This window comes from Leuciscus leuciscus, assembly GCF_965113295.1.
Source record: "Leuciscus leuciscus genome assembly, chromosome: 1".
In the NCBI taxonomy this organism is placed as follows: domain Eukaryota; kingdom Metazoa; phylum Chordata; class Actinopteri; order Cypriniformes; family Leuciscidae; genus Leuciscus; species Leuciscus leuciscus.
The window spans coordinates 50962051-50980922 of NC_138725.1; the positions used below are offsets into that span (position 1 = coordinate 50962051).

At 37.7% G+C, this 18872-nt stretch overlaps 2 long non-coding RNA genes across 3 annotated transcripts; both read right to left on the reverse strand.

The window, feature by feature from the left end:
- Window positions 1-3256: 3256 nt before the first annotated feature.
- On the reverse strand, window positions 3257-12997 carry LOC309476260. 2 transcript variants are annotated; one of them, XR_014197986.1, is made up of 11 exons: window positions 12879-12997; window positions 12694-12716; window positions 12529-12586; window positions 5539-5737; window positions 4915-5385; window positions 4715-4798; window positions 4535-4612; window positions 4319-4402; window positions 4184-4237; window positions 3525-3685; window positions 3257-3380 (listed from the first exon to the last, which is right to left on the reverse strand). It is a non-coding gene; the product is annotated as an uncharacterized lncRNA (long non-coding RNA). The 2 variants fall into 2 exon arrangements; XR_014197987.1 differs by lacking the exons at window positions 12529-12586; window positions 12694-12716; window positions 12879-12997 and adding an exon at window positions 6738-7331 and having other exon boundaries at window positions 3257-3685.
- A 1301-nt stretch (window positions 12998-14298) lies between these two features.
- Window positions 14299-18016, reverse strand: LOC309512337. The gene is made up of 3 exons (XR_014210963.1): window positions 17587-18016; window positions 16365-17077; window positions 14299-14492 (listed from the first exon to the last, which is right to left on the reverse strand). It is a non-coding gene; the product is annotated as an uncharacterized lncRNA (long non-coding RNA).
- Between the last annotated feature and the right edge of the window lie 856 nt (window positions 18017-18872).

Below are 18872 nucleotides of genomic sequence, written 5' to 3' on the forward strand. Positions count from 1 at the left end.
AAACCAAAATAATAAATTGTATTATTTAAAGGAGACATATCATGCTTTTAAATCGTTCCTTTTTACATATAAATCATACATTTGTAGTCTATATAAAGCGGAACTGCAATGCTTGGGTCTGAATTCCTCATTTTTATAGCTCCACAGGCCCCTTTTCTACCCCTTTTCTGATGTGCGTCTGAGAGCAACTCGTTTTGGTGCGGTCTCTTTAAATACAATTGAGACACTTCATACCCCGCCCCCTCTCCAGTTTGCAGAGGTGACACTCGGTTCAACTCCACCCCGTTCGGCCATTTTTGTAGTTTGATAGCAGAGATACGATTATCTAGCGGCACAGAAACTTTTTATTCACACGTTATTAACAAAATGTCAACAACGGAAGACTTGTCCAGCCAGCCAATTTACATGTTCGAGCCAGAGTCGGAGCCGGAGCGAGATGAAAATGAAGACGACGAACCTGCAGAACAACGTCTTCATATGGATGTATCGCAATGGTGTGTTACTGTATTTACATTATGAAACTTTGGTCTTCCGACCTTTTACCACCGTGTCGATTTATTTTGATTAATATGTGCGAGGGAGAGAGAGCAAGACAGCGTCTAGTTTGGAGACGGCGTCTTGTTTACATTTTCGCCTGGCTCCGAAGAGAGAGAGAGTGCGTGCGCGCGACCGGGTCTCTCTCTCTCTGCTCGTTCTTTCAGTTAAACATGCGCCGTCACAAGCGCGGCGGTTCATCTACATTAGACGGTGTAATGAAGCGTGTGGGTTACTACATCCAACAACCGAACATTTTAACTTACCCTCTCGTAACTTCTGCATCTTTTAGCTTGGACTACAAAATTGCAGCGAGAAATGAAAATGGCGGATTGCTCGAAGTGTTGGGCTGGACGTCAATGTCCTTATTTGGCAGTTCCGCTGCAAATACTGTGACGTAATAGTTCACAAAACGTCATAGATAACAGAAAAATCGGAACAGGTTGAAAAATATGACCAAAACAGAATATAAAGATATCAACGAAGCACCTGAAGAGAATAAGTTCGACTTTTCTGTACTTCTAAACACTCCAAATATACAACAAAATGCATTTAAGGGCTAAAAAAGTGGATTTAGCATGATATGTCCCCTTTAATACATAAGCCTGGTTTCTCCTAAGGTTTCTTTTTCTCTCCATTCTGTCACCTGATGGAGTGTGGGTTCCTTGCCACTGTTGTCTCTGGCTTGCTTAGTTAGGGGCACTTAATATTCAACAATATTATTTATTTGATTGCACAGACCATATCAGATGAGAACTGAACTGAATTACTTTTTTTCAGAGCCGCCATAAGACCAAAATTGAACTACAGTAACTACTTCATAATTAAGCATCTTTACACAGTTTTTGAACGGAAATGAAGCAACACTGAACTGACTTCCGCTTAACAATGACCGTTTTTGATGAAAATTGTACAAGCTGGACGATGACTTTCTACAGAGCTGCTTTATAGCCAAATTTAACTAAGGCCCACACACCCAAACACAGAGAACATAATGCAACATAATCAAATATTTATGTAAAGCTACCTTTCGAAAATGACTAACAAAAACAGATAAATAATAGGTAGACTTACAGCTTCTTTAGCTTGTGCAGCCACTAGCCAGTGACGTTACACTGCAATCCAACACCTAGTCAGTCAGTCAGTCAGTAGCCTCATGAGTAGCCTAGTCTGTATCAAGTACAAGAAACCAGCGCTAGACATTGTGTGACCGTGTTATAAGTGGAATAATTGATGACAGACCGTGTAAAAATAATGAATGTTATGTGTAGCCTAACGGTCGCTAGTTCGGCAGACGCAAAATCTAGAGCATTCGTGTTAAATAATGTAAGGGTCCGTCGTCAATAATTCACAGTTAATTTCAACATAACTTCTTATTGACTTGCCGACTACTTAACGTTAGGATAGTTTTAATAAAACAGTGTTACTCACCTTTACACTCGCTCCTGCTTGAACCTCTCGTCCTCCTGTTGACGTTGTGATTTGGACAAAAGCGCGCGTAGAGGTAAGCGCTGGGTAAAAGTTTCCAAAACAAACCCAAATGCTGGGTCATTGTCAGCTGATTACGGGGAAAATAACCCAGCAACATAGTCAAAATGCTCAACCCAGCATTTGGGTTTAAAAATAACCCAGCATTTTTTAGAGTGTACCTGTATTAATTTTCTTTCTTGTGCTGAACTAAAAAGAAAACATTTTGTAGAATGTGGCCAAACAGTTATAGGAAAAAATAATACTGTTTTGCCACATTCTACAAAATAACTTTTATGTTCAACATAAACATCAGGTTTAAAACAATTTGAGAGTGAGTAAATGATGACAGAATTTTAATTTAGGTGAACTATCCCTTTAATGTTAGTAAAACAACAAAAGATAAAATCACTGCTGATTATCATTGTCAGTGACAAATTCAAACTTTATTTCATTTCGTATAATTATTAGTTTATATCTTATAAACTGCCCATCAACATTTTGTTTCACGTTTTCAATATTATGTTAGTCCACTAATGCATTTTGTGATGTAGATTACCTAGATATTACACTTTTTTCAAATGAGACTCTATAAACTGAGAGGATGGGGGGGTTACAAAACCTCTCAGCCCCACATTAGTTTAAGGCAGCCCTGATCAGCACCATCGCCACGGACAGCACCTGGTAACGTCATACGTAAGAAGATATAATTTCACGCCTAAAAAATCTTTAGAGTAGAGACAATGTTATTGGGAAAATCCAGTTGCATCTGTCAGTACAGACAGTCTTGTTTAAAAGATCTTATATCTACTTATAACGTCATCAAACTCTTACTATTGCGCATTACAGCAGTTATTTTTACTATAATGCATATGTTTGTAAAATTATATTATTCCTTTTTTTCTGGGGAGGCAGAAGTCCAAGATTAAATTAAAAAGTCTTATATCTACTGAGCCCTGAATGATCTGGTAAATTATTATTAATACAAAAACATTCCCTTTTTTTTTTTTTTTTGTAAATTAATTTTAATTGTATTTTCATGTGTGTTCCGTTTAACTTAAACATGGAATTAAGGTGCTATCTTTGCTTGAAAATGAATGCTACCTTTAAAATGTGATGAACTGAGCAGCATCAGTGTGGCTAAAAGTTTGTTGACTGCAAAGTAACAAATCTCTTGATTTTTTAGATTTTGAAACCACCTCCTAGATATTTAAATTGCAAAAAACTGTAGTTTCATCGATCAGCTCACCTTCACAGCTGTGGTCTCTCCCTCCGCTGCCCTCTAAGTCTATCTTGGCTCAGCCTGAGCCAGTTTTGAATGGCTGTTTCCACCTCAGCCTCAGTTACCATTGCCAAGGCACCATTCCTAAGAACTGCCACTATACAAGAGAAAATATTAAGGGGAAAAAACACTATCAAATGAACAACATCTGCTGTTGTATGCAAGCTTTTAAGCACAATTGTATATGAAACCGGAATATTGATGAAGTCTCCCATGATGGGATTGTTACTGTAAAACTTACACAGTAGAATTTCACGCACAGGTCGTGACTTGATGCCAGTCTTCTCTCCTCTCCCAACCCAATTTAGTTGAGTGGCAAGTTCAGGAGTGAACACTTTCCTGCAGACTCGCCAAACAGTTTTTTTTAATACTGTTTCCCCCAGTAATGGACAGCTTTGCGATCTATAATAAAATATAGAACCAAAGCAAATAAACAGCAGGCAATAATTGCCTACAGGCAATAAAAAATCCTATTTTCTGTCACATGTCTTGTTAGTTTGGAACTCCTAAGTTCTGCTTGGATTTGTGCAGGCCAACAAACAACTGCCTTAACTAATCAATTCCCCATTTTGATGTTGCTTATACACCTCAAAGTACATACCATGTGTTTCTTAAAATCGGCATCTTGCCGAAGTTTCTCATCAAAACTGTTTAGTTCTTCCAATGTGGAAATTGGAAGAACGTTTTGATAGTCATCATGACTTTCTTGTTGTACAGCCCTGTTCTGAGTTAGGGACTGGACAATTGTTGTCAAATTGTCCAGCTTGAGGTGAAGTTCCCCTAACTGTTCTAGGACAATCCTTTCAACTGCTGTTAGAAATACAGCAACAATTCCATTATTAAAATTATCCTAAAAAGAGCAGTTTACCGGCATCAAGAGAAAGATGTGACCAAACGTACCAGTGCAATTAGCTGCCATGCGTTGATGGGTAGGAAGGCAATTATATCTTGGTTCTAGGGAAAGATAGATATGTCACATGTAGGTCAGGAAACATTCATTGGACCCCAATGAGGTAATAGGATTAAATAGCTTACGTTCAGGAAAGCCCAGCCCTTCATTGGGCAATGGAGTTGGATGCCGTTCCTCCACCTCGTCTGGCCTCCAACTAACCGTTGTTACTTGGAAATAATAATAAAAAATCATTACCTTATGTTTGGAATTAGTGAAAGGATCCTAAATAATCTAGTAACTCTGCACATGTTAGGTTAAGTTCAAAGGCCTACTGGCCATATTTTCTGAAAGATGCTTACGTTCAGTGTAAGCTGGCCTCTGATGACAGTCTGTCTCTGGTCTGGCCTCCAATTCTTGTCTCCAATTTGATGTCATGCCTTTGAATAAGAAATCATTTATTGATGTTAGTAACATGTCTTGCAAATATAATCAGAAATGCTTGATTTTCTTACATATCTACACTATATCAAATATCTTACGTTGAGAAGAATTCATATTCTGTTGCCAGGCTGGAACAGGGCTATGGTTGCTGTTTGAGGACACTGTTCGGGGCTGTGAAATCCCTGTTATGAAATTAAAACATTACTAGCATGTTTTGTCACCACAAGTCTAGCGATGTTAAGTCTTAGATGTGACTTTGATGTGTTTTATTTTAACACACAGATCAAAATAAGCTTACCAGCTCTTATGGCATCTGTGGTCTTTGGTCTGACCAATGGTAAGGGAGGAGGGGCTGCTAAGTTTCTTGGAGGGGGTCGATTAAGTTTTTTTGTTTTTTTGGGGTGGGCAAGGTGGTTTTTCTGGTAAAGGTACCAGGTCTTCCTCTGATGACGTTGATGTTGGTAATGGTGACCTGAGACGTTTTGGTCTATGTAAATTAACAATTATGAGACTTTTTGGTTTTCATGCATAATGTTATGCAATACAAGCAAAGGTGACAACATTTCCCTCAAGCATAAAGACATGACACAGTTCCATTACATTTTGTGTCATACAGTTAAAACTCCACTAAAATGAGGATTATTTCATATTCGACAAAGAAATATGTGCTTACTTTCTTCGTTGCCGTACACGTCTTGTTCTCTGTCTGTGTTAAGGTCTGATGTTACACATGACCTTTCCCACTTCTCTCTAATTTTGTCAATTGAATCTGTAAGCAAGATTTAGCCTGTTAACTATTCAACTATAACATAAACAAGGTATAATATAATGTAGTGATAGTATTTGACAATATCAGAACAAATAAATAACAAAGCAATACCAGATGGTGTAGTACTCAATTTACTTCTACATAGAAAACTACCTGATTCGTAGAGCACACGTGCAGCAAATTGTTTCCAGCCCTTTGATGGATTGGGGGCAACTTTTTTTTGAACACTTCTCAAAATCTGGAACTTGTCACTGTACGGGGGCCACCAAGCAAGGCCATCTGAATACCACTCCTTTGCCACCGGGCCAGTTTTGCTCTCCTTCTCAAACAGTACTATTAGGTACATATTCACCTAATACAAAATAATAAAAATAATAAAAAAGTGTACTTAATTAATTAATAATCAGTTGGGTAAAGATAGGCAAGGCAAGTTTATTATAGCACATTTCATACACAATGGCAATTCAAAGTGCTTTACATAGAAGAAATTAAAATAATAAAAAGAAATAAGAATAATTGAAACATCACCAGATAATCATCAGATAAAAAAACATCATCAGATAAAAATACCACCCCGAACAGATCATGCTTTTGTGTGATACATAATGTTTTACACCAGACAAATCTCTCACAAACAGTTTATGTCAGGACACCAGGGTTTAAAGTTGGGCACACATCCACCCAAATGCAGGTAAATTGCTCAATCTCTCCTAATGAGCTGATGATCTGGTTCAGGTGTGTTAAATAAGGGAGACATACAAAATGTGCAGAGCAGTGGGTCACGAGGACTGGAATTGGGAACCACTGCATTAGTGGATACACACTACCAAAACACATGCTTGAGGCTGCAAAAAAAAGTCATTGCTGAGGGGTGTTCATAAATATGTGGAAAATTTCTGGATGTACTGCCAAACAGCGGACAAACATACTGGTAGCGCGCGTGCGTTTTCTTCTTCGCTGCTCTAACAGTGGTTGCTTGTGGCAACACAAAGTTGTGCTGTTGCCACAAGCAATCACTGTTTAGAGCAGCGAAGAAGAAAACGCGCGCACACTACCACTGCTGTTTGGCAGTATTTCATTCAGACTGAACCTGCCTAGTTAGTTATATTGTAAAAACACAATACCTTTTCCAGTATTAGATGTGTGGCATGCGGGACATATTTGGAAAATAGCTCTTTATTTGATTATCATAAAAATGTGTTTTCTATACAGAGATATCGATATCAGTAAATATCGGTATCGCCCATAAAAGCAATATTAATATTGGTGATCTGCCACAATCTGCAAAAAAGTTAACTTTAAGTTTAAACCCTGCAAGACAGTAGTGAAAACATTTTACAATAACTACTTACTGTTCATGCAGATTGTGGCAGATCAGAGGAAGAAGCTTTGGTGGCAGAATCAAGGGGTGCGGACGGACGGACAGCTAGACAGACGGACAGATTGATGCACAGTAGGGACAGACAGACATAATACACAGTACATATACAAATTCATAAGATTCTGAAGTCAAGCAAGAGTCTGAGAGATGGTAGATGGACAGGAGCTGGGATAGTTTTGGTGAGTGTTTGGATCTGGATCGGTTTAAATGATCAGTTCATATGTATCAAAGGTACAGCAACAAATTTTCTCCCATGAGGTATAAGGAAAACCTTCCCTTCTACCAGTCTAATACTGCAGTGTTGTGTCATGTCCGAGAGGTCATCTACTAAACGAATGCGAAATGTAGAGGAAGATGTTGGGTACTCAAAGAAGGACTCTTGATGGGAAAATGTGGAGTAGACCAGGTATACATCCTCCTTCTCAACAATTATATTCCTGATCTTTGCTACCTTTCCCTGAATGTAGACGTGGCTGTTGGCTTGGTCAAGTTTAAGGGTGAAGAGTTCTGCATTATATTGGGAGTACTGTTGTGCACAGTGAAACAATGGTGGTAGAGGTCCAGATGTGTGTTCTCTCCTTACACCTAAACTTTCTACTCTCTCCATTTGTACAGACTCTCTCTGCAAGCCTCTTCACAACCTGGCAGCAGGGAGATTCTGGTTTCCTGACAAGCCTCTTTAGTTTTTGCATGACATTTTCAAATTTGAAGGCACTGAAGGAATCCAGGTTCCCATGCACCTTGACATCTTGTGCAAGGTGCACAAGGTTGTGCACATTGTAGGAAAGGTACATGTCACCATACAGCTTTCCAAAGTGCTGAACAAACAACACAAGCGCATCATTTGCATAATCAGTGTACACCTCAAGCAGCGCCTTGTTTGACAGTATGAACACTCCAACAAAAAAAAGTAAGACGTGCTGGTATACTGCAGGATGTAGGAAGTCTTTAAGGAGCACAGGACCAGTATAAAGCAGGAACTGGCGGAATTCAGAGGCTTTCCATCGGTCTACTTCATTCAAAGATCTTGGCCTTCGTGCAAACTCCACTGGCACACATTTTCTGATCTTCAAGAGCTTCTCAGAGAGAATCTTCACCTGTAAACCTGAGAGCCTGCAAGCCAGTGGACCCTTGAGCCACAGGTGCAAGAGTCGCCTCATGACACCCAGGCAAACAAGATGCATGTAGTCTAATGGAAACCCACTGACCATGCCCAAAGATGTGGCAACTAGAGGTGAATATCCAAGATGATGACCTTCATCAGCCATTTCTTCGAAGTCTCTGTCATTCCGGAGGCGAGCATCAGTTTGAGGGAATATCACCCTATTGTTCACATATTCCCCCTCCTGCATACATTTCTCACACCCTGAGTAGCCTGTGTGTCCTTTAACATTCTTCAGAAAAGCTCTGGCTGGTGCATCACAGACCATTGAGCACAGTTGGAGCCTCATGGTTATTCCTTCAAATGTAAAACCTTTCTCCAAGGCAATAACTTCACCAACAAAATCTTCCAGATACTCAATGAGTGATGGCTTTCTGGTACCACAGAAAAGCCCGATCACAAATGGCTGATGCTGGGGGAGGTTCTTGATGACTCCAAGAATGGGCCAGAACTGGGTGGAAGAACTTTTAAAAACTGGCAACCCATCCACATTTGCTTGGAGTTCTAGGCATACACCACTAGTCAAGCTGGACTTATTTGCCTCCAAAGTGGTCTTGATTGACTTCAGGATTCCAAAATAATGGTATGTCCCACCAGCCTTTTCCTGGACAACCACTGACTCTGACCGTGAAGTCCTGAGTAGTGTTCTTGCATCAGCTGGCAATGATGGATGATGGTATTTTAGAATTTTCAATAAATTACTCAATGCACTGTGTGTTATATTTTCTTGCAATGCCCAGGATGCCAATTTACATTCCATATGAGCTTCCACTTCTTCAACAGAGCTACCGGTACTGTTATCAGACTGTAAAGACTCCTCAGGGAAAGATGCTTCACAGTCCATAAAGTCCTCCTCATTGTTAACTTGATATTCATCATTTTCAACTGGTACATTTTCAGCCCTACAGCCTAAAGCAAAATCAGACTGAATTGACTCCAATTGTTGGTTAACTCTTTCTCTAGATTTTCGTTTCAAGGTCCAGTAGGAAGGTGTATTTGTCATACTTCAGAGACACAGAAAACTAAGAAAACACAAGAGAAACAAAACAAAGAGCACAACAAGAAGGGGCATCTAGTTATTTTATACGTTTGACATGTCAAAATAAATAATAGTTTGCTCACATCGAGATACAATCTGCACTTAGTATTTTTTAGTTAACTATATTTATGATCAGAAAATGGAAAAGGTTTTTACTGTATATATGTTTTACATGTGCTGTGTGTTAAAGTAATGATTGCCTTGACAAAATGGATAGTCTAAAATTTTGATATTAAAATATCTATATGTAAGGAATAATTGCCGACAGGCCGTTGAGTTATTAGAAAAATAATGCACACCCGAGGTGGTAATGCGGTCACGACACGAAGCGAAACATTGTTCAGATGATGTATTTCAAGACGTTTGTCAAGTTTTTGTCATTAAAACGCTCTTGTATGTAGGACTAATTTCTTACGCATCTAATCCCATCTCCGTTGCTAATTCCAAAACGTCATTTTAGAGTTACTGTAGTAACGGAGGTTTGAGCCACTGATAGCACTGATGTGCTGGGGACACACTTGACAACTAGCTGAAACATTATCTGACTGTTTCCATCAACTGCAGCAGTTTAATCCTAAAACTGGCAATGTGACCTGGGTGTAACATAGTTTTTATTGTCTTTTTTGGGGCATAAGAAATTTTTTTTCATCAAATCCTTTTATCATTTATCACAGCCTGGTCTGTCGTGAGTATGCTGGTCACATGATTTTGTTCAGTTTTTTGTGATTAATTAGTCAGCCTGACCTAAATCCAACTGGTGGTGCAGGACATTCAGATTTTGAAGAAAGTAAATATATTAAACTTTTCTTCTGGAAAAATAATAATAATACTGCTAACATTAATTGTGAACATTGTCTTAAGGTGCTGAAAAAGAAAATTTATTAAAATGTTGTTCATGTTGTTATTTAGCACGTTATGAAATATACACCTGAGCCTGTTTTGGGTATAAAAAAAAGGACCAAGTCATTAATCTGTTTTTCCACTACGTTTAAAACAATTATATCCTATACTTCACCTCATCTAATGTTGAACAAATTATATATCATTTGAAAGCTTACGAACTCAGAATTCATCCTGTGAAAACCATTTTGTAATTGGATGTTGCGTTACCATAGAAACGGTACTCTAAATACATTTATCTGGCTCCTCCACTTTTGGGTATCGTTTCATAATTTATGATCAAAACCTTTTCTAATCTTGACAAAACACATAGCCTATTGTCAGAGTCTCAAGGTTCCATATTTTGTGACAAGTGATATTTGGACAGAAATGTATTCATTTGTTATGGCAGAACTTGTTACGGCTAAAGTAGTTCCAGGCAGGTTCCGCGTTACAGTTCCATATCACTGGACCTTGCGTTACCATAAAAATGGTACTTTAACCCTTAACTCTCACTGGTCTTGTTTTAAAGAAAACACTCAGTAGATTATTGATGAAGTGAAAGTACTTCAATGAAAGTATGAAAAAGTTATGGAAGTTTAAATTTAAAGTAAATCAAATATACTGTACTTAATATTTTTTCTTTTATATAAAATATATATTTTACAAAATGTTTTTCTCTAAAATTGTTATAAAATCAAATCCATATATCTAACCAAGTTGTGTTCCAAATTTGAAGTTGATATCACAAAAATTGAAGTACCCATGAGATTTTGTTTAGGCACAATACCGAACTACTTTAGCCGTGCGTTTCCCTGAAAATAATGCACACCATAGAACGTTCGTCAAACAATCAGATTCAAGCATTCAACGGCCCTGTAGTAAAAGGCAGTATACAGTATGTGGTTTTCCCCATGATATTGAAAATGATACTGAATATTTATATTTTTCAATGTATCATATTGAAGTTAGAAATTTCAGTATCGCGACCACTAATTCAAGTTCTTCGTCAAAAGTAAAATAGTGTTTTGCTGAAAGTAGCTAGTATTTTCTATTATTTGATTTGATTAAATATTTATTGGTAATTTATTAAATATCACCACCAAAAAAGAGCTTTTATTTTGGAGAAAACACCAGATCACCAAAGTGCGCACTTCTCTTTAAATCACACAGCAAAAATAGACCGCCTATATTGGCTACTTAATTAAAGTCTTGTGCTGTTTTATAAACAGAAAGCCATATCAGTTTTGCTGTTCTTAATAAATCAACACATCTTAATAAATGAAATCATAATCATATAATAGTTCAAATGAGTTGTTTAATGACTTTTAAAGGTGCATTGTGTAATATTTAGGAGGATCTGTTGACAGAAATGCAATATCATAAACAACTGTTTTCAGTGGTGTATAAAGACCTTACATAATGAACAGTTATATTGTTATTAACTTTGAGTAAACATTGTATTGTAAAATTGTATAAAAAAAAAAAGTATTAAATGTATTTAAAAAAACAAACAATTAAATGAGATTGAAATCACATATACAAATATATATATATATATATATATATATTATAAACATCTCTGGTTTATTGTATTGTAACAACTTCTTTGTTTAATTATTGTACACATATATATATATATATATATATATATATATATTACTCTTGAGTTTCTGTGGGACACTGAAATTTCATTTCATGAAAATGAAAACTGCACCAAGGGATTCAAAGCTGGTGTCCTCATTTTTGTGGAAGATGATGTGGCAACAGTTAATTCCAATCCCTTAATAAGGAGCATAGCTATGGTGGTAGAAGAGCCAATTAAATAGGCTTGAACAATACTGAAGACTAAATTAATCTTTGCAACTTTAGAAGGTGCAGAGACTGTTGTAACTGGAGTTGCAGTTTGGTTTGTAACTGGAGTTGCAGTTTGATTCATACCAATTAAATAGGTGTACTAGGCGAGGTTACACCTTCAAAGTTATTTAGAAATATATAGACCTGACCTTGCATTATTATTTTTTTTTTGCTAGAGTTGTTTTGATTGAAATGAGTTGATTTGAAAAAGTTTTAAAAATATTGATGAAATTGTATTGCCAATTTTAAAGATAGGTTTTGAATGACCAATTTTGTACTGAATAGTATTTAATAAATGCATATTGAACCAACTTTAAGTTTGTAAATGCAATAAAACTCAAGTTGAGTAAACTTTAAAGTACTTTTAAAGTACAATTTTTCAGTAGTCTTTCCAACACTGATTATTTGTGCTTTTCCGTAATGTCATATTCGAGTTCGGCCTATTATGGTAAACAGGCTCCAAATAGTGTTTTTATGTGTGAGTTCTTAAAAATGTTGCTTTGTTGCAAGGTCACCTACAAGCCACACACAAATTATTATTTCTGGCTACACCAGTTATAAACAACTGCTTGATGTGTGATCCCTTTCTGTAAGGACAGGATTTTTGCCAAAAAGAAGTGTCGGGAGCCTGTTTAAAACAAAGACAAGCAAGAACATACAGCAAATTAAAAGATAAGTACAAGTGAACGACTTACTAACTTAACAAATAAACTTTCTAATTTACTAATTTACAATTAAACACTTGTACTTGTAGTTCCAATTAATTTAATTAATCTAAACCCAGATACTGAGAAGGTGTTTGATGGTTAGTAAAAACATACTTACAAAGACGCACACTGATTGTCCTGGCTCTGAAAAGAGGCGTTGGGGTGGATTTTAGCTGCTGTTGAGACAAGCAAAAGAGAGAAAAGGGAGAAACGTATGAGTGTTTACTAATCAGAATGTACATGTCAAATCATAGATGCAGGATGACTGCTATTGGTCACTTACCAACAAACAGATGGTCAATGAAGCTGAAAAAGAGACAAGATAATTATTTTCATAGAGAAATGCATTCGATGAGACTTTTCCAACCCTAAAAAGAATAACCTGATAACTTGCTGCATGACATGGTTTTAATTAATCTAAACTCAGATACTGAGAAGGTGTTTGACGGTTAGTAAAAACATACTTACAAAGACGCGCACTGAATGTCCTGGCTCTGAAAAGAGGCGTTGGGGTGGATTTTAGCTGCTGTTGAGACAAGCAAAAGAGAAAAGGGAGAAACGTATGAGTGTTTACTAATCAGAATGTACATGTCATGAGTGTTTATAAGTATCCATTTAAACGACAGTAAATATACGGCAGTAGAACATTTTCTGATGGTCTAATTGACCTATGGCTAAGCCACGCCCACTCCACTCACTCGGACAAACAGTCAACATTCGGTAACAGGCGCTATGGCAGCTGTCACAGTATAGGAGACATTTCACAGGAGGAAATTGATGATTTTTGGAGACAGAAAGATTTTATATCATCTCAAAGTCACCAAAAGGGCCTTAACTATGCATTGGAGGGTTATATTTATCATTTTACTTTGAGAAGGTCGATGAAAAGCTTCAGCTCCAGACAAAGATTTAACGTTACAGGTCAGTGTGTAAACGTTATAGTTTGGTGTTATTTCGCTTCAAACGCTCGCTTTATACGCGCGTCCTATTCGCTTCGGACGCGCAAATGGATTCAAAATGTTCAAGCGTCGAAGTAGACGCGATACGCGCGAATTTGACGCTCTATTCGCGTTTGGTGTGAACGCAGCATAATGAACAGGCTGCGATGTCAAGATTGCAATGCTGGAATGTGTGTGTGTGTCAGAGAGAGAGAGAGGCGCGGGCGCGATCGAACAGTGGAAACATAAAAACAAAAACATACTCCATTTTGTTCATACAGGACATCATTAAAACTGCAAAGTGTTTAGCCTACTTATATTTGTGTAAAACACAACATTGTGCTTTTGTCAAACTGTACTCTTGTCAAACTGAAACGCAGCTAGAAGCTAGGCTAACGTTACGTTAGAGATGTTAAAGATAACGTTCAAATACGTTGTTGACTTACCTTAGAACAGATGTAGACATCCTTGTTTAATTTATCCACGTTTAGTTGGTGTTGTGGTCTAAGTTACCGCATAAATTAATCCAGAGCAGACACTTCTCGGTTGAGATGTGGCTTGGGAAAGGGTAAAAAATACACACCGTCGCCCAGCCTCTCAGGATACCTAGTGTTGGAGTTGAATGTACCCCATGCACACCGTTTGACCATTTTAAACTTAAAATGACAAGAAAAAACAGATAAAAACGAGTGAAAACTGACTAACTGCAATGCATTTCAATGGACGTGGAAGCAGAGAATGTCCGAGTGTATTGGGTTAGCTATGCGCACTGTGATTGGCTCATCGCGTTTGGGGGCGTGGCTTAGCCATAGGTCAATTGTTTTATTTTCATATAAGCAACAGAACTTAACATCCCGTTTATTAGCAACACTGTAGCACGAGCGTGAATCCCGCGATATCCGCCTTTGATAGAGAGATCTGTCCTTCTTGCCTTTTTTTTACTCCTCCATTTCAAGGCCAGTCAATAGCTGTGTCCCAATGTGAAGACTGCATCCTTCGAAGGCTGCGGACTTCAAACGATGCAGCCTATGCGTCCTCCGAACGACACAGCATGTAGCCTTCGTAGGATTTCCTAATTGTGCAGCCAGGTGTTCCCGATTACCGCTCCAGGCGCCAAGCAACGGTGCGAGAGTATGCTGCCATCCTGACAATTCATTTGATATAATTAAGTAAACAGCTATGGAGCCAGAATTGGCTATTGTCATTTTTATGTTTTATATTTTACTGGAGGACCAGGTCATGTAGGCCTACTTTCGACTTAGCCGAAGATTCAAATGTTCATTTATATATTACTTGATGCGATTTTGTAGGCTAGTGTATTCTTTTTATTATGCACATAAATGGACCATGGTAAATATATTTACACAGGTTTTCAACCCTATTTGAATATAAAACTCAGTTGAATATAAAAAGTCCAGTGCGAATGTTACTCCCACTCGTCATCGGCAGCTGTCAGTCACTGTTGCTAGGCGACAAGAACAATCCTCCGTAGGCTAGACCGGTCCGAGCGCTTCAGATGCGCTCTTTGAAATGGGACGGTGCTGTAGTTAGCAACAATTTGTTAATATTGTGACAATAGGCCTACATTTTGTTAGTTTAATTTTCAAAATAAAGGAATATGTAAGGAACTACATCGTTAATACTCGAAGTGATTTTCCCACACAGGACAGCAACACTACAAAATTATTTTACAATATGATGCATTGTTTTACAATAAACTACACAAAAGTATATAGTTTAAATGTATCAACCTTGAAAATATTCAGAAGTAAAATGCAACATATGCAGTAATATAAAAGCAGAACCATCATAAAAACCCTGACAAGTTTTTTTTTTCCTCCAGAATTCCTTTACTTTTACTCTTGATACCTTAAAGGAGAAGTTCACTTTTGAAAAAACTTTTGCTGATAATTTACTCACCCCCATGTCATCCAAGATGTCCATGTCTTTCTTTCTTCAGTCGAAAAGAAATTAAGGTTTTTGATGAAAACATTCCAGGATTTTTCCACATATTATGGATTCCATTGGGACCCAAACGGTTCAAGGTCCAAATGACAGTTTCATTGCCGCTTCAAAGGGCTTTAAACGATACCAGACGATGAATAAGGGTCTTATCTAGCGAAACGATCGGTCATTTCAAAAATAAAATAAAAAGTTGACGTTTTATAAGCACAAATGTTCGCCTTGCTCTGTTCTGTGATGCGCGTTCGTGACGTCACGTAATACGCAATTACGTTGAAAAGGTCAAGTTTGATGTGTTTACAAATGTGCGGAAGGAGGACCATATAAACATTTTCAAATGTATTTGTGTCAGTTTATCGTTTAAAATGCCCATTTCGTGTGCGCATCCTGAGTGTTTTAATATTAAAAAGCCAAAAAGAACATTTTCTTCAATTTTTCAAGCGTGACCTTTTCAACGTAATTGCGTATTACGTGACGTCACGAACGCGCATCACAGAACAGAGCAAGCCGAACATTTGTGCTTATAAAACGTCAACTTTTTATTTTATTTTTGAAATGACCGATCGTTTCGCTAGATAAGACCCTTATTCATCGTCTGGTATCGTTTAAAGCCCTTTGAAGCGGCAATGAAACTGTCATTTGGACCTTGAACCGTTTGGGTCCCAATGGAATCCATAATATGTGAAAAAATCCTGGAATGTTTTCATCAAAAACCTTAATTTCTTTTCGACTGAAGAAAGAAAGACATGGACATCTTGGATGACATGGGGGTGAGTAAATTATCAGCAAAAGTTTTTTTAAAAGTGAACTTCTCCTTTAAGTACATTAGAGTATGCAAGATAAGTTTGCTTAACTAAGGTTTGAAATATATGACTAGTAGTTTTTCCCCAAAGCGGTATTAGTGGTTATTTAAAGTACTTCAGTGTAATAAAGTATCTCAATATTTATTCCATGAGTCAGCCCTGCAAACCCGTTGGTAGACGTGGATAGTTTAAATATGCAGTCAAACACTGGAGAATATCCCAGATGATGTCCCACCAGCATGAGGCCTTACCAGGGTCTCTATTGTGGAGCCCATCCCGGTCCAGCAGCAAACCAGGGTCTCCCACTCAGCTGAATAAAAGTCTACATCATTTTTTCTTATTTTATGTACTGTAAATTTAAATGTTTATGTTGATTTTGATATGTTTAAAATATGTTGTAAATAGTTGGGGGAAAAAAGTTATAGAAGAATTTGTTTCATGTTGAAATTATGACTGTCATTACAAAAATAAACAATGTCCCGAGCAATGAATTCTCTTTTATTTACACATTTAAAGTTGCATATTTTTTTTTTCCTTTTAAAAAATATAAGTGAAAAAAAGTTAAACAAGAATATATATATATATACATATTTCTCAATGATTCTTTCAAGAGGAGAAAACAGTCTGTCCATTCTCTCTTGTGCTCTCATCGCCTCTGCAGTCCCATGTCTTCTCTAATCAAGTCCAAAAACTCGTCCTCTCTGTCTTGCCTTCATCGTGGTGCTGGTGCTGATGCTGCTGGTCCTGGTGCTGATGCTGCTGCTGCTGCCTCTGGCTCTTCCTCTTCTTGGTCACACACTGCTGAACTCGGCCCTGGTGTGTCCTCAGGGATTGAGGCCATGAGGACAGCGGGGGTGGTGCAATGCCTCTGTCCCAACATCTCATCCATGAGGACAAACCAGGGCCAAGTTTCAGCAGTGGATTTCCCACTCACACCCTCACCTCTTCCAGGACACTTGCAATCCTAAGGCAGAGCAAATTAACCATGGCTTGTTAATAACAACAGCACAATACATTTCAGCAAAGATGTGATCTCAACTTTCTTACTTTGTATTTTTAAAATCATTTTCATGAATACTCAAATTTGGTTAAAACCTTTGTAGACATAGCTTGCATGACAGCACTACAAAAACACATAAAAGTGAAACCCCATTGCATTATCTACTGCTTTTCTTATGTTTGTGGGCTTTATAGGGTGAGTGATATTTCTTATTTACACAAGTTAGACAGACTAGTGCATATATTACAATAAAATTTTATTTAATTTATTTCGTTTATTTAATTTTTTAATTGCAGTTTAATAAATTGAGCTGTCTGCTCCTTGCTCCCTGAAACAATTATTAAACTAATATTAGCACAAGTGAAGCCACGCAATGGTGATGGAGTTAAGATGAAGTTCATAAGAAAGAAAAACTTGTGGCTTTTAACTGTGGTTTCACTAGCTATTTGAGTAAATGAAAACATAATACTTACATTTAAATGTGAATTTGACGTCCACCAGCGAACTCTCGGCCGTCATTTTTTTTTTTATAAAAATGCTGTCGTCACCGACGCGCGATGACTTATGGGGTAGGATAGTCCGCTAAGTGTCCATTTATGTATCCTTCCTTTCACGGGGAAACGAAGGGTGCATTTGGCGTCGCTTTAGCCTTCGTCGCGCCGCGATTACGCAACCGGCCTTCGAATACGGACTTCGGAGGATGCAGAATTGAATTGGGACAGCCTTCATCGCGCCGCGGTGACGCAATCGGCCTTCAAATGCGACCTCCGAAGTGTGCAGCCTTTGAATTGGGACATCCTTCGTCGCTCCGCTGTGACGTTTCGACGCGCCGCTGTGACGCAATCGGCCTTCAAATACGGCCTTCGGAGGATGCAGACTTCACATTGGGACACAGCTATAGACAGTAAAAGAAGGTCAAGGCGAATCTCAAACAAGCTTTATTGACGCAATTTACGTCATGCACGAGAGAGAGCGCGCGCAAATGACGTCACGCGAGAGAGAGAACGCGCGCAAATGACGTCATCCATATTTAACGGCATTTAACGGTACTGACCCAAATGACTAGGCCTAATGTTGGAAAAAAAGCGGAAAGTCATTGTTTGTGTGTGGAAAAGGAAGTCCGTCGACCTTTTAACCATTTAATTTGTTTCATTTGAGAAAATGGATGTTATTACCAACAGTATAAGACTTGTATAAGTCAAGTGTATAAGTCAATGGATGTTATTTATTTTTAGTTATAATATCTGAGGAAAACGAACTCTTCAAACTGTGTCCTAATATAATTTGTTATTTACTCTGGTCATATTTTGAAATGTCATATCCTATTTATAGCTTGTTTTACATATGATATTTGTTTATATTTAATTAAATATAGTCTTTAAGGTAAATAATCTGATAAGTATACTTTACCTCAGGAAAACTCATGTGTTTGTGGTGATCAGTCTGAAGAGATGTCCGCTATGCGGGGGATGGGCACTGACCGCAGCTTATATATGTCCTCTGCATTCTTTCGCGGGCTTGGCACGCGAGTGATAATTTATAAACTATATAACTTTATAAACTTTATTTATTTTCTTATTTAAAAATCAATGTTATGTATACATATAGGCTACCTTACGTTATTGTACCCCGACATTAAATGACAAAATAAATAAATAAAGCGGGAGTGACTGAAAAAAAAAAAAAAAAAAAAAAGCCTATCTGTAGGCCTATGTTATAAAAGACACACTCGGGAGTTTCGGGGTCTTTTTGACCCCAT